Source organism: Taudactylus pleione, unplaced genomic scaffold (genome assembly GCF_031769625.1).
Source record: "Taudactylus pleione unplaced genomic scaffold, aTauple2 ptg001138l, whole genome shotgun sequence".
NCBI classification, from domain to species: domain Eukaryota; kingdom Metazoa; phylum Chordata; class Amphibia; order Anura; family Myobatrachidae; genus Taudactylus; species Taudactylus pleione.
In genome coordinates this window covers 440,916-466,525 of record NW_028285539.1, presented here as the reverse complement: position 1 = coordinate 466,525, position 25,610 = coordinate 440,916, and the positions used below count along the sequence as shown (strand labels likewise).

The following is a 25,610-nucleotide window of genomic DNA, read 5'->3' as shown; positions in this document are numbered from 1 at the left end:
AAAACGGGGCGACTGTCAATTGTGATTTGTCTACAAACAATGAAAATCCAGGTGCTTTCTCAGGGTTACTTGTTGATCATATCAATATAGTCTCTAGGCTTGTGTATATTCCCCCAATGTCAATTCAATTCCAGGTGTTCCTTAATCACATATTCATTGCATCATGGTTATGGATATGTAAAAGAAGGAAATAATCACATATATAGTGAAATTTCATTTATTCAAATAAAAGTATAAAACAATTCCACCCCCATGGGATATTCAGCGTACCATTAGTGAAGGTGTATCCTATACACCAGAAAACACATGTAACAATGGTTCTAATCCGGATTTAGAAACCTGTTAAAGCGGTCCCTGGATCTGGAGATCCTTCCCACCACTCACGCTTCTGGCAGTCTGCTCCCACCTTCCACCAACGCGTTTTAACTTTATCAAGTCTTTTTCAAGGTGCATAGTCTCTGGTGGATTGTTAATGTCTTAAATACCCCGCCCTGCCCTTTGTTTGGTCCATAGCATCATCGGTTACAACATGTGTAAACTTAACACTACTTGAATTCAGCACATGCCTATTATACCTGGGCATCCTGCACTTCATATTTGTATAATATATATATTTTATTTCATTAAATACATAAAACCCCGTTTTAAGTGGCACTACCTATGTTCAGATCTCTATGGAACGCACTCGGTGGTTTGTGGGTAATATGTATTACCCTATCATCTGTATTACTATCAACGTGAGATCCACGTATCCTTCTCGGCAGGGGGCCGTGCACGTGACTTCCCACGTCACACGGCTCTCCCTCCTAGCCGTGCATCAGTCCCTGGTATCCGCGTGATCTCTAAAATTCTGTTTACATCTTATACTTAAATCAATCTCAAATCCCTTGAGGTCAATTACCTATACACTATATGTAGATTAGTGTATAGGTAATTTGACCTCAAGGGATTTTAGATTGATTTAAGTAGAAGTAGTAAACAATATATTATTGTAGATTTTATTGTATATTTTGTACTATTTAAGGTAATTTTAAGAATGTATTACTATACCTATTTTTAGAACTCTATGGTTTTAAGGGCACTTTGCACTTTAATGTTAACATAACGGAGATGCGGATGTAGAGTTGATACGCACAAATCAGTCATCATTTACTAGGTAGCTTGCGTTCCAAAGGATAGTCACGTGATATAGGTCGCGGACACGTGTCTCGAGAGACCACGCGGCTATTTGGATGCGGTCACGTGATCTAGAGATCACGCGGATACCAGGGACTTGACGCACGGCTAGGAGGGAGAGCCGTGTGACGTGGGAAGTCACTTACATGGCCCCCAGCCAAGAAGGATACGTGGACCTCACGTTGATATTAATAGATGATAGGGTAATCCATATTACCCACAAACCACCGAGTGCGTTCCATAGAGAACTGAACATAGGTAGTGCCACTTAAAACGGGGTTTTATGTATTTAATGAAATAAAATATATATATTTTATACAAATATGAAGTGCAGGATGCCCAGGTATAATAGGCATGTGCAGAATTCAAGTAGTGTTAAGTTTACACATGTTTTAACCGATGATGCTATGGGCCAATCAAAGGGCAGGGCGGGGTATTTAAGACATTAACAATCCACCAGAGACTATGCACCTTGAAAGACTTGATAAAGTTGAAACGCGGTGATCGAAGGTGGGAGCAGATTGCCAGAAGTGAGTGGTGGGAAAGATCACCAGATCCAGGGAACGCTTTAACAGGTTTCTAAATCCGGACTGGAACCATTGTTACATGTGTTTTCTGGTGTATAGGATACACCTTCACTAATGGTACGCTGAATATCCCATGGGGGTGGAATTGTTTTATACTTTTATTTGAATAAATGGAATTATACTATATATGTGATTATTTCCTTTTACATATCCATAACCATGATGCAATGAATATGTGATTAAGGAACACCTGGAATTGAATTGACAGGTGCCTTCCCAAGTAACACAGTTACAACATAAGCAGTACAATGGGCGGCACTCCGGTCAATGAATTGCTCCACACACGGTAGTAATGATCAACGTTTCCAGGGTACTTTATTCCCTCGTCATCAGGATGAGGGCATAAAGTACGCTCGAAACGTTGATCATTACTACCGTCTGTGGAGCAGGTGATCTCTTCAGAAAAATCTGTTTGGTTGCATTCTAAATTGGAGCGCGGTATTTATTTGTTTGATTCCTTACTGTCAGTTGTGATTGACAGCTCGTCCCGTTTTGGAGGCGAGCAGGGGGGGTGGCTGGACAAACAGGCGTTCCCGAGGGAATGTCTTCCGTTTGTGGGTGGCCCTACTGACATCACTAGTGATGTCAGTAGGTGGACTTCCTGCTCTATTAGTCCACTGGGGCTTCCGATGGATGGGACCCTACCACAAGGGTCTCGTCGCAAGCCCGATGGTCGCGACCATCACCTGGCCGCTCGCAAAAGCTGTGGGTGGTCACCCATAGCTTAGCAAGTGGCCAGGAGGATGAAACAAAAACAAAAAAACTCCCTGATTCAGAGCGAGCGCTCACAAAGAGCGTCCGGCACTGAATCAGGGCCTCAGTCACTAACACTGGCGCTTACTCTGTTCAGCCATTTTTGTCAGGCTCGCAAAATAAATGCGACATTGTTTCTTATCATTGGTTCTTCCCAACACAACTTTGCGTTTTTTTATGTATTTTTTTTATAATTCGACTGCTATGCGACCCTTTCAATGGATTTCTGAAACTTTGGTGTTAATAAATCTTTAATATTCTAGGCCAGTGAAAACTATTTATTCCCCCTTCCCTCCCCCTTGGAATTGGCTTGAGAATATTGGTACTTTTAACTTTTCCAGATTTTTAAAGAGACAGATATTCCCCACTTTAGGTAGTGCAGTTTTAAGCCAGTATGTCTGATCCTATTCAGTCTAGTTTTCCTACAATTTGAAGCTTTGTAAAAGCATAAATTGGACTATTAGAATTTCAAATGAATAGTCTTCCTCGGTTTGCTCTCCCCACACTGGACCACATCCAGAACTTTTTAACTGGCTGCCATCTCCCTTAACTGTTTTCCTCAGCTCCAAAGTCGTTATGTATCAAAATTGAGGCGCTGGAGATTCGGAAGTGATATAGGGCTTCAAGGCCCCAGGTCCAGGCGGTTTCACTGCCACCTATTATAAGTCCATAAACTCTATTCTATCCCCTTATTTGGCTGAGGTGTTCAAAGGTGTGGTGATCGGGGGCTCTTGAGGCTAGGATTATAGTTATCCCCAAAGAAGGGGAGGACCCCTCCAACTGTGCTCATTACAGACCCATCTCGTTGCTGAACACTGATGTCAAGATATATACGCTAAGATTCTCGCCACCCGTCTGAACTTCGTATTGCTTAGCTTGATCCATAACAATCAGGTTGGCTTTATACCGGGAAGACAAGCATGTGACAACACCAGGTGAGTAATTAGTCTCATTCACTCCATTAATGCTACCAGCACCCCAGCCCTGGTGCTCTCCCTAGACATTGAGAAGGCCTTCGACTGGATTAGCTGGCGCTTTATGGTCCAAATATCTCCCCTGATTTTTGCTCTGGTTATTGAACAGCTTGCAGCTCAAATTCACCTTGATTCAGATATGTGATGTAATTCGGCAAAGCAGAATACAAAGTGTCTTTTTGCCGATGACATTCTCCTAACCCTAACTTCTCATACGTCTCTTCCCAAACTCTTTCATACCTTGTCTGTCTGATTCAATTTTGGGCTATAAGGTCCCTCTCCCTTAATATCTCACCCACGACCTTAGATCTCCTGCATCACAATTACAATTTTGCCTGTCATTCCTTGAAACTCAAATATCTAGGTGTCTACATTACGAATCTGTACGATACTTTAGACACGGCAAACTTTCCTCCCTTACTTAAAACCATTATACTAGACTTCCTCTGTTGGTGGGATCTTATTTCTTTTTTCTGGGCAGGCTAGTGGCAGTTATATAATGAACCTTCTGCCCAGACTACTCTACCTCTTCCAGACCCTCCCTATTGTTGTCCCTAAATCAACCCTATCACAATTACATCAGTGGTTTGTCCAATTTGTATGGAGATCCAAACCTCCATGTATTAGCCTTCTCACTCTTCGTCGCCTCACTACCAATGGTGGTAATGGGTTTCCAGATGTTAAGCTCTATTACTATGCTACTCACTTAAGCCAGGCAATAGCTTGGTTTGCATCTTCCCATATACCTAGGTGGGTGGAAGTCAAAGCAAACTCGTGCAGTATTTCCATTTGTATGTATGAATGCATCAGATAGACCCAAATCTGCTTGCTTGTCTACACCTGGTAATTGCCTTTACATGCTGTGTTTGGGATTTCATTATGATATCACTTCCTACCCATCCTCTATTTCTCCTATGTGGTGTAACCCAGCATTCTCCCCGGATTTCAATCTTCCTCGTTTTTCCTCTTAGAATCAGGGAGGTGTTACGGTGGCATCTGATCTCCTTGTCTCGGGTGGACGCGCCTCTCTGGGTTCTTTATAGAGCAAATTTGACATGCCTTCTATTAACTCTTTTGCTTACATTCAAGTCCATCACTTTATAAACTCCCACCCCCGTAGCGATCAACAGATCTTTAACCCCTTTTGAGTCTTTGTCACTATAATGCTCTCATGAAGGGTATTATATCTATTCTCTATAACCTCTTGCCTGCCAACCTGGGTCACGAAATACAGTGGGAAAAAAGACCTAGGATGCCCACCTGATGAGGACACATGGGCCGTGAAACAGAGAGGGTGTTTTAATTCCTCTATTACCTCCGCATTCAAGGAAAACTCATACATGATACACTATAGATGTTACCTTGTACCTGCTCGTTTGCACAGAATGTATAATTCAGCCTCCAATAGCTGTTGGAGGGGATGTGGCGAAGTGGGCACTTATTTAGTGTTCACTCTAGCTCCGGCGGCTGGCAGGGCGCCGGAGCTAGAGAAGGCCCGCTCCCCTCCGAAAAGGGGGCTTGGCCATTGAACAGGGGGCGTGTCTATAAGACGCGTCACTCTTGGGGACCTGCCCGGCACTTACGGACACGCCAGGCAGCCCCGAAGCGTTGCTGACAGGGAGAATAGATGCCGGGCGCACACGGCACGGTACATTTACCCACCCGTGGGACACTGCGACCCGTGGGTTAAGACAGCACCCGCAGGGCAGGGCGCCACGCCCCGCTAAAACAGGCTAGCAGGAATGCTATTTACATATTTGGTGGTCTTTCCCCAAGATAACCCTATTCTGGGATGATTACCTTTCTCCTGTCAGAAGTTCTCAAGTTACCACTGAAAAATAAGTCTCACTGGTCTTTTCTCCTTGACTGTCGGGCCTCAACAAGCTGCTGATAAGCTCTTCATATTCTAAATGCAGCCCATTGCCCTAATAGCCAGACAATGGAACGGTTTTGACCCTCCCTCTGCCAGCAACTCATAAACAAAATCTGGCATGTGGCGGCCATGGAGAAAATATTGGCTTGCCTTCACTGTACCTCTCAAGTGGTTCTCCCTAGAGATGTGCGGGTTCGGTTTTACAGGTTGAGTCTCCCATATCCAAATATTCCGAAAAACCTTTGCTTTCTGATGGTTGCATGTGCACAAACTTTGTTTAAGGCATAAAATTAAAAATATAGTATAAAATTACCTTCAGGCTGTGTGTGTATAAGATGTATATGAAACAAATGAATTTCATGTTTGTACACAAACCTTTTTTGATGGACAAAATTATTAAACATATTGTATAAAATGACCTGCAGGCTGTGTATAAGGTGTATATAACATAAATGCGTTCTGTTTATATTTGATTCCCATTCCCAAGATAGTTAATTGTGATATGCACATATTCCATAATACGGAATATTCCGATATCCAAAATGCCCCTGGTCCCAAGCATTTTGGATATGGGAGACTCAACCTGTATTCGTTTATTATTGCCAAATTAGCACAAGTTCAAATTTATCTTAACTTTGCAATACAAAACACGTCAGAGCCTGGTAGCCAATATGATGCTGTTTGTGAGAACCGAACATATCAGAGTAAATCCGAACCGTACATCTCTAGTTCTCACATTATAGCACCACACCACATGGAACCCTGCCCCCTGGCTTTTTAGACCTCCTGCTTTAATGTTACCACATCCATTTTACCATGGTGATTTTGTTTTATTTTTTTTTTATATTTCTCTGTTATAAATTAGGGGGGCTTAAGCAAAGATCCCCAAATTATATAATGACTCGAACAAGGCTGTCTCCTCCCTCATCCTGTCTTCCCCGCCCCCCCCTCACCCCTCTTATTTTATGCTTTCATCTGCTTTCCTCCCATGCTTTAAGATTCCTATTTGCATTCATATTATAGTTTGATAATGATGCTTACAGCTAATTTTATGTGCCTTGGCATTTAATGATACTCATTTCTATACTTTTTTTTTTTTTTTTTTTTTTTTTTGTGTAGATCAGTCCTTTTTAGTTCTACACCTATGTTTTTATGTTAATTCTAGAATCCTAACATTTTATTTTTATGTATTCCTCATATTTTACTTGCCTATGCATGTATCTTTTGTTTGTTTTTTCTATTTTTGAAACACTAAAATAAACATGTTAAAACAGATTAATTTTTTTTCATTTGCTGTTTGGTAATTGCAAAATAATCTTAGCACCTGGTTTATTATTTTAAGAAAATTAGCATATTGTGAAGGCTTTCATTATACTAGACTTGAGAATTAAAAATCGTTGCTATTTTGTTGCCCCAACCACTCTTATGCAGCCATTTTAAAATAGAGAAATATGTTCACCACCTTTAGGTGTTAGCTTGTAAAACCCACACTTTCAAATATAATGTTTTATATGCAGTCAGGTATTTACAATGATCACTTCTCTTTAAATGACACCGTTCTTGGAAAAATGTTTTATGATGCTTGATTTGAGGTATACAGTGTCCTGCAAAACGTATTCCAAAAATAAAAGGGCAAGTGTATTTTCTGTTAATTGCGCTGGCTCATTTGTCTATCAGGTCAGCAGTCCCTTGCCTTGCTGATCTTTATACTTTTGTTCCCTCAGTTGGTGTGTTACACACCATCTAACCAACACTGGCAGCTTACTGGTGATAACACAAAGCTATTTTGTACTTGTGTTACAATTGCTGTGCTAAAAAAACCAAAGGAGTCGCATTTGGTTTTTGTATAAACTATATACTTAGATATAGCTTAATTTTAAACTGTTTAATATTTACATATATAATTGTTTGGTTTTCTCCTAAATTAAAAAGTGAAGTGTTTAGGCAGACCTCTTTTACACTGACATGAAAATAGTCTTTGCTTGTGAGCTCGCACTAACCCGGGATTTTTGTCAGTGGAACCTACTCAACCCGGGTCCATTGACCCTCGGGATCCAGCATGGGTAGCTTTTAAGGATACTGAATTTAAACCTCTATATGCTCCTGCCTATACCTTCTAAAATTGACGCTATTTGCGTACGCAGTCATACAGTAAATAAATGCCTTCGGACTTTGAGAAAATGTATTCCAACGCACAAAGGTTGTTGTTCAAGCAAAGTACAGATAGTTACACGCTGTGATCTAAATACAATTTACCGCAAAGAAATTATACAGACCCAAGGTACAGTTATACATACGCATGCTCTCTGGGACCAGATTCCGGCATAAACAAGAAATCTCCATCAACAGCATCAGCATGAAGACTGGGGTCAGAACACATATACCCTTACAGAAATAAACTATACAATAGAGAGGTCTGTTGCGATCCCATTGGTTCTCCATCACGGTGCTTCTGTTACAGGGCGTTTAACAGGTCGATTCAAATGGACACAGACCAGCCTCCAACAGCCTTTTGTCTCCTCTATTCCCCCTGCATGCAAATCTAAGCTGTTAATTGTACAAAGTACATTTTGGTGTTTTAACTGTCTACGGTCCGTAAGTTGAGAATGCATGTTGCGATCTTCACACTGATGATACCGGGAAGCTGTTGAGAGTGCAGATCAGTACAACACCAAACATGGCTTACTTATCATGTATTAAACCTTAGATACCAAATAGCCATTATTTCACAGCATTTGTAATAAATGGATAAAACTTGAATCTTATACTTTGAAGCTATGGAACCTTTTACGTGAATGTGCAGTGTGTAAGTGTTAGGGGTTTGGGGAAAGACGCTAGTTGGGGCAGATGCGTACGCACGATGCAAATAAACAGCGTTCGCATGTGGGGTATTATGCATTCGCTAATGTGTGTTATGTTAACAGCGCAAGTGTGCGTAATGTGCAATGTTTATGCATGTGAGTCTATTTATGATGGATGTTAAAATATATATATATATATATATTTTTTTTTTTTCTCATTCCTTCCTAACATTTTTAAAATGCAATGTGTTATGGGCAGTGAGCTTCACTCTCAAACAGGGTGGTGACCCCCCCCCCGCCGATTGCTGGTGCCATCCTGTCTGACAGTGAGTTTAAAAGCTTTCTTCCGCCTAATTAGGATACCTGTGTCAGTTCTTTTCAAGCAGATTTCTTATCATTGTACATTCAGTCATATTCAAGTGTCTGGGCCATATTACAATTGCCACATCTACACCTGTCCACATGTGGGGTCTCTCCATTTACATGCAAAAACACCCACAGTTCCTGGTGTATTGTCTTTTCTATTTACTTTTCTAAGGTAGCTGTTTTTCCTAGTTGTTTTGGTATTTTTCTATGCAAGGTTGTCCCCAGAATGGGCCTGTCATGGCTTCTAAAAGGATTACCAAAAACATTGCCATCTGTACTTGGCTCGTGAGTTGTAACTTAAAATGGCGCTGGACAGCCATTCGCAAAATGACTTATTTTTAAGATGGAGTCTGGTTTCCATTTGCAAGATGACATTGCTCCAAGTTAACTTTACACTGATTCTGTCTCAGCCACTAAACCAGCTTCGACACTTTGCATGGTTGGGCATGGGTCATTCCGGATCACCCTGCAGTGTAAACGGTGTGACCCGGGTCACAATGACCTGGGTCGTGTGGCATGCTAACTGGTTGGCTTCAGTGGCACGTGGAGATTACATTATCTGCAAGCGGCCACTGCAACGCAGAATGACCCAGGACACTGCAGACCCAGGTCCAGTGTGAACAGTGCTGACTCAGGCATAACCCGCAGTGTGAAAGGGGTCAGTCCCAGGTCTGATCCGGGTTGGAAAAGTGTTCCAAATCCCAGGTCAGACCCGGGACTTTGGTGTAAAGGGGTATAAATGACCTTCACTAGCTTTTATATTGTACTTTTTTTTTTTTTTCTTTCATCTCAATCATGACTATACTGATGAGCCTAATTAAGAAGAATCCCCTTTTTTTTTTTTTTTTTTTTTTTTTTTCCCCCTAATCAAAATTAATTTTTGAGAACAGCAAAATTTTGGTTTTGCAAATTAAAAGTTTTCTTTAAATGTCCTACCTATCTGCAGGTAATAATGAGCCATTGCTTTGAATACTGGGCAGAAGTTGTCACTTGGCCGGCGCAAACATATCTGTATCCAGTCTGTTCATAAAGCTGGTTACACACTATACAATATAGTGTATGATCTATCATCCTGATGTGGATTGGAACAATATATCGTACACATTATAGAGTTTGTACGTCCGATCCGTCATTCACTGATTGTTCATTGCATCTTCCCATCTGTTCTGCACAGCAGTTGGAATAATGCGGTGCAGCATGTAACAATACACTACGCAGTCATATGCCGGATCTTGCTGTGTATGACGCACGCAATGTATCGTTACATTGCATTTCACAATCTGCTGGGCCACACAGCTTAAGTCTGGATAGATCTGGTTGTGACACAAGTGATCAGCTCACATGAGGCTCAGTCGTTAATTAAGAACACAGTAATGTGACTATAATTACTGTGAAAGGCAAAAGGTTTGTCTCATTTTGATATACCGTATATACTCGAGTATAAGTCGACCCTAATATAACCCGAGGTACCTACTTTTACCACAAAAAACTGGGAAAACTCATTGACTCGAGTATAAGCCTAGGGTGGGAAATGCAGCAACTGGTAGTGCCCCCAGTGGTAATCACCCCCCCCCCCCTTTTAGTGCCCCAGTAGTAATCCCTTCCTGATAGTGCCCCCAGTGGTAATCCCCCCCCCCCCCCCCCCCCGGGGAGTACACCCAGTGGTAATCTTCATTCTCCCCCCCCCCCTTTTTTAGTGCCCCCTGTAGTAATTCCCTCCACCAGTAGAGAGAGACTTAATAAAAATAAAAAATAAATCACTTACCTGAAACCCCCACTCCTGGTCCCGCTGCTAACAGCTCCTTCGGCCGCTTTGCATGGGAGAGACGTCATTACTCATGACGTCTCTCCCATTACCCACTGTGGGAGCCGGAAGATGGCTCCCGCAGTGGGAGCAGCCGATGAGTCTGACTGACACTCTCATCAGCTGCTGATTACAGCAAACACACAGCTGTCGGCTTCGGTGGCTGTGTGTTTGGCAGTGTGTAGCGCTGCCCGAACTCCGTCTGGTCAGAGCTACACACTTCACTCGAGTATAAGCCGAGGGGGCACTTTTTCAGCACAAAAAATGTGCTGAAAAACTCGGCTTATACTCGAGTATATACGGTAATCAGTAATTGGGTGGGTGCATGTGTGTCTGTATGGATATATAGATATTGTATAACATTTATTTTAACCAAATTCATTTTCATTAGTTTCAAATACAATTCTAGGGTACATAAAGAAAAAACTAAGGAAGGAAGGGGGGCATGCCATTTAAAGGAAGGTACAGATCTGTTCACATACACCTATCCTAGAATGGCACCAAATAGTCCCTTTGGTGCACCGCTGACTATACAACTTGCCCGCACCATGCAGCTTTTTCTTCAAATATGTATCTTAATCTGCTGCTTGAGACAAAAAAAAACTAGCCCTAAATACTTATTAATTAATAGGTTAAAGTACTCAAGGGAAGTGCATTTGCTTCCTATGCAGCATATGTCCTGTGTGCGGCCAGCTCTGCATAGGTAGCAAAATGTGTTGTGTTCTGGGCGAATGTTATGTTTGCACATAGACTTATTGTGTCCAACTCTGCATGAGGCCCTGTAGCTGCAAAAGGTCATATTGGTTTGATTGTTAAATACTTTGTTTTGACCCCATCAGAAAATGGAAACTAAACCAATTTCCGTTTCTTTCTAGCAGAAGAAAGTGTTAGTATGTAACAGCCTTTTATAGCATAACCTGCCTAAACTGGTGAGTGCTGGATATTGTGTTCCCGATTTGCATCAAGTAATTATGTCATGGGGCCAACCATTAATTTCCTTGCTCTAAAACTAATTGCAAACCGTTCTGAGAGTGTTTAATGCACTATAGTTCTTTATTTAAGGCATGTTGTATTCTTTTAAAGTCATTAAGTAACTTTTTAACTCCATAAATATGTTATGAGGGACATAAACGTTAACCATACTTTATAGCATTGTCAGTTTTCTGGAATACGTAGTTTCTATTTGTGTGGGGGATTGGTGACCTTTTACTTATGTTTAACCGTATACTAGTCTTCAATATTTTATTTTTTTACATGAAAACATTGGGGGTAATTCAATTCAGCACGAGAACTCTTTCCTGGGGAAATTTGCTGAATTGAATTGTCCCCAATGAGAAGTATAATACTCATACAGGACTTTACCCACCTCATATCCAGGTGCAGATCCTGCTGTTCACAAAGCCAATGTAAACCGATTTCCTAGAATTCACTCATCTAATACTTAAAGCCTGGTACTGACATATTCATATGTGATTGTATTCAGCTGTACCTCTCCTTGTGGGTGTTGTGGTCTTATATCAATGCACGGTATGATCTTGCTGGGCATTTATCTGGACATGACCATGTTTAGAAAATGTCCGTTACAAGTGCCATATTTTGCTTGGAGCTTGTGCAGGTATATCCTAAAACTGTGTGGTATATAAATTACCCTGTACTAGGGAATCCTTATTTTTCTGGATTGAGGGTCTCTATGGGCTTGTTGCATAAGCTTTCTCTCCCTGTTCCAATGCAGATATATAGCAGAGATCCATTACTCTTTGTTGTGCCATTTTGCAGTCCATACCGCCGTGATCTTGCTGTGTCTATGGTGCATAATATACTCTATCGCTGCAGTCCGTAAGGACAGTTTGATCTTTCCTATCTTTCCTATTGATGTAGACTGGCCCTAGTAGAAGGAAGAGCAATCATGCTATGTTCTCTCACAACGTCAAATGGAACAGACTTTGATAAAAGCATGCCTAATCTAGCCGGATTGCCAACTTCACTATGTACCATTAATACATTTGAATAGCTTTGGGAACTCCTTCCCGGTGCTATTCACATCGCCCCTGGATCTCAAGCTTTCCCTGCACTCTTGTTGTAGTTGAAATGCAATGAGCAGCCACTTATTCAGACAAGTCCAAATATGATCACAATTTACCTCCTTAAGGAGACCCATTTAGATATAAAATATACTCCCTCTTGTGTGAAGCTTTGTTAAAATAACTGTTTATTGCTCAAGTTATGTTAGTTATATTCAACCAGTTTTCATGTAATTATCGTTCATTAATACAAATATAACTGAGTCAAATATAGGCCAATGTCACATTCAATTTGTGTGTATATAATGCTCCCCATTAAAGCACCTTTTGATAGAAGTTAGATTATAAATAAAAACTATATTCTGGAATGTGTGATGAAGATGGTCATATAGATCTGACGTGCTTGATTGATCAAGACTTGCGCCCCATTATGAAACGTTTACACTCCAAATCCTTACCGGATGTTCCAGCTACTAACTAGAGCACCATAACGCAAGTATGCGCTACTAGACTTTCTTTTCCCTTTTTTTTTTTTTTTTTTTTTTTTTTTTTGTGCTCTGAAAAAAGAATTTTACAAAAAAAGAATACAATATGGTTGTCCCAGATAGGTGTAAAGACAAATTATAGCATCGCAGTATAGAAGGCCTATGTAGTATTAAACTCAACAATGTAGTCTTATCCAATGTTTTGACCTAGGTCGAATAGCATAGATGAATAATGACTAATTTGGTACTACAAGCAAAGGGGAAAAAAGAATCAAACAAACTAATATGACCATTTTTGATTATACGTTTTATAACATAATTATGGTCTCTACTTAGGCCCGTACTCAATTAAATTTGCATTTGTGATAGTTGTGTCTGCCATACTTTTCGCCTATTTTAGCCGCAGAAACTTATCACGCGATTTGCCCTAGTCAATTCCATAAGACGCAGTAACGCAACCCAGTGAATGCAAAACGGGCAAAGTGCTGACAGAATTGGGGACAACAGCCTGTCACCCCCCTAAAAGATGCAGTAACATTGGGGATCAATGTACATGCCCCTGAATAGCCCTAATAAAGCTATTTGGGGTACTTAAGGTGTCCATTTCTTCTAATTAGCGTCTTTACTCAAAAAAACTGCTTAATGCTATTCACCACTTGTGCAGTGGGTGAAAATAAGTAGTCCTGGCAAATTTTGGGTACTTGAAAATGGGTGCATGCATGGTTTAAAGTCGATAAAGTTAAGTTTAAATAACTTAAACGCACCTTCGGCAAGCGCCTGCAATAAAAAAAACCCTCAAGTCTATTTCGCTAGTTTTTAAGTTTGTACCCTCACTGTGCACTTTTTGCCCCCATCTTCAAAGTGCTTTTTGGGGTGTTCCTCACTTTTTTTTTTTTAATGCAGTTATACTTTGTGGGGCTGTCCCAAGGGTGCTGAGTGATTTCTCCACCTTTGCACCCCCAAAATAGCGGTTTTGCACTTTTTTTTTCTCCACCTATTCAGAGGCGAGTCTTTTTCGCCTATTACATAGCGTATGCAATGCAAAGTGTTTGCCAGGCGGAAACTTATCTCCGTATTCAATTGCAAAGTCGCAATCGGCAATACTTTTTAAGGATTCCAACTTTTCACGGTTAATTGCGTACGGCCCTTAAGGTCACAATTATTAAAGAACATTATCCTAAAAAGCTGATGTTCTAAACAAACAGTGGCTAGGTGAGTTGCCCTCCCGTTTTCTCATTTGTCTAAAGGTGGGTACACACCTGACAAATATATCTGCAGATGATGGTCGTTCAGTGTGTATGAACGACCATAATCTGCATGCTACAGCGGGTCCCGGCAGGTGGTAGGAGGCATGGCCTAATCGGAAGGTGTGGCCCCGCTCCCTTAGAAAAACCCTGTTTGCGGCGCTGGGGAGGGGGGAGCTGTTTGCTCCCCCTTTGGCATAGGAGGCTGCTGCTTTAGCAGCCTCGGACAGTCTCCCAGTCAGCACAGCAGCGTGTGCTAGGCTGATGGGGAGCGGTGCTGGACTCGAAAGTAGTACCCGCACGCAGCTCCCCCCTTCCCCTCTCTGCACCCCTGTGTATGGGTGGACAGATATGTCTGTAGCCAACGTATCGTCTGTACACACTAACCGACGGGGACGCGATATATTGGGCGATCAATTAATCAGCCAATATATCTGCCAGTGTACCCAGCTTAAGTAGCTTTTGGGAGCTTAAAATATAGTGGGAACCCTCTATGGACACATCTAGTAGCATAAAATGTCCGCCGGGATGAGATACAATGCAATGAATAATATACTCTAAAGTCTTGCGCAACAATATAACTACTCCCCGAGTTATAAGAGGCAGAGGAGAGGACACGGAACTGAGATATATTAGGTTTGTCAACCTCTTTAGGAACGAGATGAATCTCCTGTAATAGAGACATCACAACGCGGTTTCTGACAATACACAAGATTTAATTTTTTTTTGTGCTTAATGGGTGAGATAATGCCGCCCACATTCCACAAAGCTAATTTAAGAGCACTCATATGAACCATTTCAAAGTAGGAGGTGGGCGGCATAACCTACACATAAGCAGGAGTAGTTTAGTAAGCACCAAAAGGTTATTTCAATAGAGAGCCGTGGTCCACGGAGCCACCCTAAAAGAACACCCATAACAAAATGAAGATATCTACAGTTTTATTTGGTATAGAAAACGATAAGAGACCAAATAAAAGCTTTTCCTCCATAAACGGGAGAAAAAATTGCGATAAATATTTTCTGGAAGTCTAAAAAGTAAAGTATGATAGTTAGTTAGTCTGCCCAAATGAAGCTCCTAGGTGCTATAACAAGATCCATGAAACATTAATTATCATAACTATTGACAAAGTTTTTTGAGGCATATGGTTTATACAATCAGTGGATAGAATCAAATAAAGGTGGAGAGCAACTGTAAATTCTTTTCTAAAATGCACTCTTGCTGATCTTCTAATTAGATCCATAAAATTATCTTTTGTTAGATTTTAAAATTAAGGAAGATCAGCAGATGAGTGAGGTGCCTTTAAAACAATTTTACAAAGAAAAGGTCAATTTTAAGCAGAAAAGGGATTAACTTCTATCTCTTGATATTTTACAGTACGAAGGACAATTCACCGTCTCAAACTAAATATTTATGAAAATCATACCATCCATGAAACATTTTAATTTTTCGACTCGTATAATTTTATTGAGTATGCAGAAAACCCATTTAGGAGAACAATGAGATTTAAAGGGGCATACACACGAGACAATATCTTTAAACGATATAGTTTAACGATATATCGTTCACTGTGTATGCAATGAACGACCAACAATGCGCGCTCCCACTGGACAATAACTATCTTTGGTCGTCCGTACATGCCGGCCAATTTGGACGATATCGTCAAGAATTGCCTGTTCAGAGATGTGCCAGGATGACTTCACTGAAATATCTTTCAGTGTGTACACCCAATATTGTTTGTCCTGTACTACAGAAAGTTCAAGGGAAATCTTTTAGCAATATAGTTCAAACAGCATATCGTCTAGTGTGTATGTGGCTTAAGAGCATTCAGTACAATTTGTCATGTAGGTAAATTACTACCAACATAGTAGAAAATTTTATAAATGGCAGAAGGGTCAACTGTAAAAATCAGCAAATACCTGTATTGAGGGACAGTATGGCGGATGTGGGCCCAGTAGGGAATAATCATAAAAAAGAAAAAGGGCAGGGGGGTCTAGGAGACTAACTCTCATAAGTGCAGTGTTGATTATGATGAACGAGGAGGATTGCAAATGAGCTTTCGGATGAAAAGGCAAAAACTTTTTTGCAAATATGCGCCTTGTGGTCCAAGAGGGCTGGAAAGAGCAAAAGAAGTGGTAAAACAGGGGGCAAAATTGTGCAGAGCTAAGGGAGGCAGGAGGAGAGCGAATAGAAAAAAAAAGGGGGGGGGGGAGGAAGGAAACAGCAGTGAGGATGTGTACTGAAGATGGTGAGAACAGAGTTTGTGGTCAAGTGAGGCCAGGAAGGGTCACATTATGGGCCCTATACCAAGGAGACCAAACAGAATGAAACTTATCCACTGTGTTTTGGAGGTTAGATATAAATTAGATTTTAGCCACAAACCAAGCTCACGTGAAGCTCTTGACACGACGGGGGTGAGGATGGTTTCCAGGCCCCAGCAATTTGGTATTTCACAGCAGAAGATATATATATGTAGGATCAGTTGTTAACATGTTTAGGTAACTGGCAGACTGGGGCACATAGAAACAGCCGAGGTGAAAGTAGGGCTAACTGGATACCGAGGCTGTAAGTGATTGAACCATAGCACAAAAAGGCCTAATATGTGGACAAGTCCACCAGGAAAAGAGCCTACTTGATCACATTGGCACCAGCATAAATCAGAAGCATTAAGGGTACATTTGGTGTAGGTGTTCCAGGACAAGGTACCAACGGGAGTATACTTCATAGGAGTTCTTCTTGATGGAGACACTAATAGAGCATTTTGAAATGTTTTAGATGCATCACCTCCCAGGTGCCCTCTCACAGGGATTCAACCAAATCTGTTTCCCAAAAGATTCATGGGCAGCCAAAGGCAAAAGGTCCAGAGTTAAAATGGAATGATATAACTTGGAGATGATTGCCTCTATCTGTGGGTCAGTATACTGTATGCAAAAACGTTCCATTGCTGTAGGATTGCGAAGAGTGTCTGGGGTGTTAAGGGATAACTTAACAAAATTACGAACTTGAAGATCCTGATAAAAAGCAGGAAGTGGAAGAAGTCTCTCTCCTAAATTTCTGTAAAGGATTGTGCAGCAAATCTGTCATGGACATGTTGAAAGCAAGTTATGGCAGCCACAGAGCAAAGAGCAGCCATATCGGATGATTGACCATGGTGAAAGGAGTGGCGATGCCATAAGGGTGTTTAAGGGGAAGGGTAGGTAAAGAAAGCAAACATGGTGGCAAGAGATTCCCAAATTGAAAGTGAGAGCTACTGAAGGAACTCTTAGGGCAGAGGGAGGTTGGTATTTGCATAGAAGCCATGGAAGGTCAGATACAGAGGCCACTTCACCAAGATCACTTTCCAAGTCGAAACCATCTTAATACCTTTTTGGAGAGTGCCAGGCTACCAACTGACTGATACTGGAAGGCTGTTATTTGGAGATCGACGGGAGGCCAAGTCCCTCAACTGTAGCCCTCTTGACAAGGACCTCCCTATGTAGATTAGGGTACCCATTATTCCAAATGTACAACAAAAAGATTGAAGAGAAGTGAGAACCTGGGAAGGGACTGCCACAGGAAGGGTCTGAAATAGGTACAGTAATTTAGGAAGGACATTCAATTTTTTTTTTTTTTCTTTTTACCAATAGATTTTTATTGAGTTTCATTTTTAACAGGTACAGAAATGAAGAATAAAATTAGATAAAGTAAATAAAATAGAACAATAAAATACTAATAATTAAAGAGTAAAATAGCAGAATCTTAGACAGTACACATTCAGGGGTTAATTACAGATATCACATTTTCAAAGCGACATATTTATAAAGCTGTTATATATCATCAAAATAATACATGTTTAGAGCTCAAGAAGCATCAGTATCAGAAGGGGAATGAAGAATTCCAAGATCAACTGGACCAGATCTCAAGGAATGTCCTCCCTGACTCTCTATTCTTTCCATTTAAACCACAGCTTGTGGGGAGACGAGACCGCAGTAGAGTATTTGCTCTCCGCTGTCTCAAAATCGCAATGACTTTGAACCTTATTTATTATGAAGCCTAAACCGGGTACGCTGTCTGATCTCCACATCTGCGCAATAGCAGTTTTTGTAGAAATCAGGACATGCCCATTATATATATACTTATATATACTATCCCTATCTCCCTCCCTTTTGAATCCCAAGGAAAAAAATTTAAACTGCGCAACCACTGGGTCCAGTGGTATTGTCACTCCTGTAATGTCCCCAATCATGGTAAATACTTCCAACCAAATAGATATCAGTAGAGGGCAAGACCAAAATATATGGAAAATACTTCTCACCTCTCCACACTTCCTCCAGCAAAATTTAGAAATGGATGGCCAAATTTTGTGTTTCTCTCAGGGGTGAAGTATGATCTATGGAGTAACTTTTAAGTACATTTCTGAGTGGTTGATGCAACGAGACATCCTAAAACATGTATGAAAAATTATTTCCCAATCCTCTTCTAACTATCTTGAGAAATCATCCTCCCATTTTTGTAAGCAGATGAATTTATTTGGACTATTCTCCGTTTTTAGAAGTTGATGCCACCATGTAATGCCACCTTTATGGTTAAAGGACTGGAACTGGTTCATTATAAACTCTGGTAAAGATATATGTTGGGCCTTGAAGGTGGGACAAGCTTTGAACTCAGTGCCGTATCTGGAGATATTGGAAAAAATCCTGTTTTGGGAGATTGAACTTAGGGGCTGATTCAGACCCACTCGCAAGCGGCTGTCCGCTCGATGTTGTGCACTGCGCATGCGCACGACGGCGGGAGCTCTGTCGTGCGCATGCGCCAGACGCGACGAGCGAAGGACTTTCCTTCGCTCGTTGTGTCTGATCAAAGGGGGCGTGCTGTCGATGTTGATTGACAGCACACCCCCTTTGGTGGGCGTGCCGGGGGCGAGCCTCCCTGACGGGGCGTTCCCAAGGGAACGCCTACCGTCAGAAGCCGGCCCACTGACATCACTAGTGATGTCAGTGGGAGTGATTTTGGATCTGATAGTCAAAATCACTCCGGGCCCTGCGGTTGAAAAACTCAACCGCAGGCTCCGGCTCGCAGTGGCGATGGTCAAGACCATCACGGCCATCAAACTGCACGCTCGTATAGGCTGTGGGTGGTGACCCACAGCTATACGAGCGTCCAGGAGGACGCTCCATAATTATGGAGGGCGGCCCTCATTCAGAGCGTGCGCTCTGCTCAGAGCGTACGGCTCTGAATGAGGGCCTTACTCTGAAGTTCAGAAAAGGAGGGCATTCCTCCACCAGCCATCATATCCCCCAGGGAGTTCAATCCTGCAGCCCTCCAAGGCTCCACCTGTAAGTTTCCAATTAATCTAGCTACAGTATACAAGATGTTGAGTGCTGGTGTCAGTAAAGAAATGTCTTTGCACCTAGTAACGAGTCTATTCCACGCCTGTATTGTTTCACTAACTGAACTAGAGTGCTTGGAACTTGGAGGTTGTGCGGAGATAGGGAGCCATAATAAGTCTGGAAGGGTTAAGGGGTTTACTGCCTATAATTCACATGTTACCTAATATCCTCCGCAAACCAATCTCTCGCCTGGTTTAACAAACAGGCATACTGATATTTCTCTATATCTGGGAACGCCACTCCTTCCAGTTTAGGTAAGGAGAGAGTTGCTCTTGCTATCTTTGGCTTACCCCCCTTCCAGATGTAACGGCCTATGGCTTTATTACATTTATTGCACATGACTTTAGGGAGGACTCTGGGGATAGTACGGAACAGATACAACAGCTTTGGCAAGAGCATCATTTTAAAGGTGCCTACTCTCCCCAGCCAGGATACTTCATGACACATCCTGCCTTTCATGGCTGCTTCAAAAGTGGCAAGAAGAGGGGGCATAACTGCATTCAATTACATCTTCGGTTCTAGTCAGGCACACTCCTAGGTATTTCAGGGTACAAGAGGACATTACATTAACATATATTTTATTTTAACTGAGTCTACCCCTTGAAGAGAGAAAATGACCACAGATAAATTATCATTTATCAATATTCCATTATATTATCTAATCACTACAACTGAAGTCGATTCTTTTCCAAACATAACCTTTCCAGAGTTTATAGAAATAAGTTATCTTCACTCCTAGCATTTAATTTATTTCCCAATCTCCCCAGTAACTCAACACAGAATTCCATGAATTAAATATCTATTTAATCAGCATTTTAGTTCTTAATTGTATGTTAGTGGTTAAATGGACAGTACTTTTCTAGTCCTTTCCCTGTTCCCTTGAGGACGAGATATACCCAAACTATAATGGGGTCCTGTCAACTCGTCATACTATATACCTATGCAGCTGTATTGTGGGTGCCGTACCCCCAAAAAGATTAAAGGTATAAACACACCTGTTGTTGAAACACAACCCTTAAGAATGCTTATAAAAACAATGGCGCTTGCTCGCAGGCATCGTTGATTGTCGCTTTAGTCTAAATGTAATTTAATGGTAAGACTTTTTTTCTTCCTCTCTTCTGATGGATAAATGGATCTAGTTTGGTGTTATGAATGAATGTTCCTTTATGTGTATAATGTGCTTTTAGTTTCAGAAATATCATTAAACTCCTACTCAAGTTTACTTTTGTGCTGATAAAATCTTCAAGATGTTTGCGTTCCAAATAAAACTGGTACACAGGAAGCATTAGTAGTCCTACTTAATGTAATGTGTGTATTGGCACACTACCCTTTGTTATAGACTTTAGGAAGTGCTATTAAATTCTGATAGTCTATGTAAGCGTCTTACATGATACCAGTTTTGAGAATGTTCAAATTAAAATGTAACCCTTGCGATGCGGGCCACCGTATATTGTTGCACTCCATTGTGAATGTGTAATGTACATACTATCTCATGTCACAGCAAATGTTTAAGTAATAGATAAACATACAGATTGTAGATCACTGGTCTGTTACTCAGCATTTTTTTTGTTATTCCCTCGTATAACTGAAGTGCTTTGAAGCTGAGTGGTAGTCTTAATTCATAGGAATAATCTGAATTTGTTGCGGGTTCTGCTAGTTGTCTGTCCGATTTTATCAAAAATGTGTTTATTGAAGTCATCAAATCATGATACACAAACAAATATATCACAAAGGTATGTCAGTCATAACATAGAATACAAATCATTTGTGGTTTTGAGAAAATGACTTCGCCACAATTTTCTCATTTTACCTTTCCATAGAAATTATTGTAGTGACTTCAACCATAATAAAGGTAAGATAGGAAACTGGTAGTAGAGGGAGGGAGGAAGGAAACCAATTGGATGCAACAAACCGCTTCCTGAGACTGCACTGATTAGTTTGATATGTGACACTGTATATCTGTGTGTGACGGAGTCTGTATAGGAAGTGCAACTAAACTTGGCCATGGCCGCTGTATCATAGCACTATACAGACTCTGTCACACATAGATATACAAGTGTAGCATATCAGAGTCTGTATATGAAGTGCTATGATGCCGTGGCCAAATTTTAGTTGCGCTTCATATACAGACTCTGGTGCACACAGATTATACAAGTCTCACATATCATATGGATCAGTGCTGTCTCAGGAAGTGGTTTGTCTCATCCGATTGTGACTGAAACGTGTTTTCAGGCATAAAAGATGCTTGACACAAGCAGAGTTGCTCAGGATTTAACATGCCGCATGGCGTATTTAGGCTACTGTAGGTGTATGAGGACATATCTGTAAACTTATAATTTTGCACAGAAGCACAACATTCTTATACCTGTTTGCACGATTTTTTAATGAAAAAAAAAGTTATACCGCAATGGGGTATATTTTTATTTTATCTATTGCAACGCATTTGCTTGTTTTACATGTTAGTACATTTCTAATCTGGCTGATGTAGACAATTTAAAATTCTGTCTACAGGCTTGGCACGAGGGGTTGGATTTACTATGCAGAATAAAGTAGACATATTGGCTTGGAACGGTAATTGTCATTTTTAGTGGCTGAAACAAAGAGAAATGTCTTGCTATGCGCACAATTTTATATTTTATTAATCTACAACCTCAATGCTTTGATGTGTTGCCTGCCTATCCCTGTATTACTTATCTCGCTGGCCTTTTTATTAAACTATTTATTCATGGTAGAAAATGGTAAAGAAACGAACTTTGCACTGCTTGATGTGGGAAGATTAAACGGTCACTTATTGCAATTGTGCAACACAGGTATTGACATGTAATCGCTACTTATGCAGTGATAAGTTATGCGGGCCATACATCTGCCGGGCAATTCCCCGATTCCAGTCTGCCGTAAGGCAATCTTATTCGCAGTTCGATGGACTCTAATGATCGGCAACTTCTCAGGGGAGGATCAGGGAAAAACCAAGTTAAAAATACCCAATTTGCCGACAAGGTAAAATTGATGTAGAACCATTCTACAGTCCACAAATTACTTAATGTCTGTCTCCTAAATGGACTGTCTGTTATACTGGAAACTTCTGTATGTACAGTCAGGTGCATAAATATTGGGACATTGACAGAATTTTCATATTTTGGCCTCTATTCACCACCACAATGGCTTTGCAGTTAAAGCACATCTTGTTTGTTTCATTTCAGACTTTCAGATTTAATTTGAGGGTTATTACATCCAAATCAGGTGAACGGTGTAGGAATTACAACGGTTTCTATATGTGCCTCCCACTTTTTAAGGGGCCAAAAGTAATGGGACAAACTAAACAATCCTAAATCTAACTTTCACTTTTTAATACTTTGTTGCAAATCCTTTGCAGGCAATTACAGCCTGTAGTCTGGAACGCATAGATATCACCAGACACTGGGTTTCATCCCTGGTGATGCTCTGCCAGGCCTCTTCTGCAAATGTCTTCAGTTCTTGCTTGTTCTTGGGGCATTTTTCCTTCAGTTTTGTCCTCATCAAGTGAAATGCATGCTCAATCGGATTCAGCTCAGGGGATTGACTTGGCCATTGCATAACATTCCACTTTTTAGCCTTTAAACGCTTTGGTTGCTTTTGCAGTATGCTTCGGGTCATTGTCCATCTGCACTGTGAAGCGCTGTCCAATGAGTTCTGAAGCATTTCACTGAATATGAGCATATAATATTGCCCGAAACACTTCAGAATTCATTCTGCTGCTTTTGTCAGCAGTCACATCATCAATAAATATAAGGGAACCAGTTCCATTGGCAGCCATACATGCCCACGCCATGACAGTACCACTACCATGCTTCACTGATGAGGTGGTATGTTTTGGATCATGAGCAGTTCCTTTCCTTCTCCATACTCTTCTCTTCCCATCACTCTGGTACAAGTTGATCTTTGTCTCATCTGTCCATAGGATGTTGTTCCAGAACTGTAATGGCTTTTTTTAGATGTTGTTTGGCAAACTCTAATCTGGTCTTCCTGTTTTTGTGGCTCACCAATGGTTTACATCTTGTGGTGAACCCTCTATATTCACTCTTGTGAAGTCTTCTCTTGATTATTGACTTTGACACATATACACCTACCTCCTGGAGAGTTCTTGATTTGGCCAACTGTTGTGAAGGGGTTTTTCTTCACCAGGGAAATAATTCTTCTGTCATCTACCACAGTTGTTTTCCGTGGTCTTCCGGGTTTTTTTTTTTTTTTTTTTGTTGCTGAGCTCTCTTGTGGATTCATTCTTTTTAAGAATGTTCCAAACAGTTGCTTTGGCCACACCTAATGTTTTTGCTCTCTCTGATGGGTTTGTTTTGATTTTTCAGCCTAATGATGGCTTGCTTCACTGATAGTGACAGCTCTTTGGATCTCATATTGAGAGTTGACAGCAACTGATTCCAAATGCAAATGTCACACCTAGAATCAACTCCAGACCTTTTACCTGCTTAATTGATCATGAAATAACGAGGGAATAGCCCACACCTGTCCATGAAATAGCTTTTGAGTTGATAGTCCCATTACTTTTGGCCCCTTAAAAAGTGTGAGGCACATATAGAAACCGTTGTAATTCCTACACCGTTCACCCGATTTGGATGTAATTACCCTCAAATTAAATCTGAAAGTCTGCAGTTAAAGCACATCTTGTTTGTTTAATTTCAAAGCCATTGTGGTGGTGAATAGAGGCCAAAATCTGAAAATTCTGTCAATGTCCCAATATTTATGCACCTGACTGTAGAACTTTCTTTACATGAAGGTTTGTTTTCAAAATCATGTTCAATATTAGTTGGGTAACTACTTTTTTTTTTTTTTTTTTCCCCCCATTTGTGTGCTGGACATTCAACATTACAAGGTAATGGAATGCCACCAAGATTATAATTGGACGGAGTTAGTTGACACTCAACATCATATTTATATTTATGATGCCGACACAGTTAAAATGCTTTAAATAAAATTTCTAAAGTGTTGGCATTTTTGTGTTGACAGTACAACATATACAAACATTTACAGAAGTATCATCAGTCCTCCTTATTTTTATTTTTTTTCTTCCTTTGGAATGAGTGTCCAGCATGCCAAAAAAAGTACACCACAAAAAGTAAATGAATGCATTCTGATCGATAAGAATTCCCCCCACCCCCCCTATAGTGTCAGTGAGGAAAACTGCTACAGAAGGAGTGTATCTGCAAGGAAAGTCTGATGTTCTTAAGTGTAGTAATCAGGGTTGCACGATTTAAATCAAACGATGTAGCTCTGGATCGTGCACAGAGACTCAACTGCATGATCAGTGATGTCGTTCAGGTGTGGAAGAAGCTGTTAGATGATCTTGAAGACCACAGCAATGTAGTAAAGATAGCAAAGGCAATAGCTAAAAGTTGCACTCACAGATGCCCACTTGCTGGTTAATCTACTTGATCCTAGGTAAAGGAGAAAAAATCTTAGTCCTGCTGAAATGGAGACTGCTATAAAGTTTGCTCATGCCAACAATTGTCAAATTATGCTGATCATCAACTTTCGTGCATCCATGAAACCATTTGCACTATACATGTTTGAAGTGGACACCAAGTATCTCCTCTAGCCTGGTGGATGTCCTACGCAGCTCAATTTCAGTTAAACACTTCTGTAGTAAATCTTCTGAAGCAGATGTTCACCGCAGTTTCATCAAGTGCAGGAATTGAAAGGATTTTTTCAACGTACGGTTTTGTACAATCCAAAACACGCAACAGATTGGGAAATGAAAAAACAGCTAAGCTGATTGCATTCTACAGAGCCTTTTCTGTTGAGGATGGGGACAAAGGCAGGTACATGTTTGACTCAGACTCAAACAACTGAGTGAAATTCAGAGCCTAATTGCACTTCTTGATGCAACTGTTTAGTGTGTATTCTATTACTGTGTTCATTTTGTTACTGTTCTCACTTCAAAAGTTCATTTATTACTAAAACAAGGTTTAAACATCTAAAATTAAACCGCTTAAAAAAAAAATTTTTTAACAAAAAAAATCTGATTTAAATCCAAAAAAACCCCCAGATTTTTATGCAAGCCTGGTAGTAGTAAATCCTGTTAGAGAAAATCCACTAATTTTGGTGGATATAGAATAGTCTTATTACTAGGAAGATGCTGCCATAAAGGAGTTCTAGAAAGTAAAAACG

At 40.7% G+C, this 25,610-nt stretch overlaps 1 protein-coding gene across 1 annotated transcript in view; it reads left to right on the top strand.

The window, feature by feature from the left end:
- The window catches only part of CHP1 (calcineurin like EF-hand protein 1), a 64,271-nt gene that overhangs the window by 5,647 nt on the left and 33,014 nt on the right, over positions 1 to 25,610 (top strand). The window lies entirely within an intron of this gene.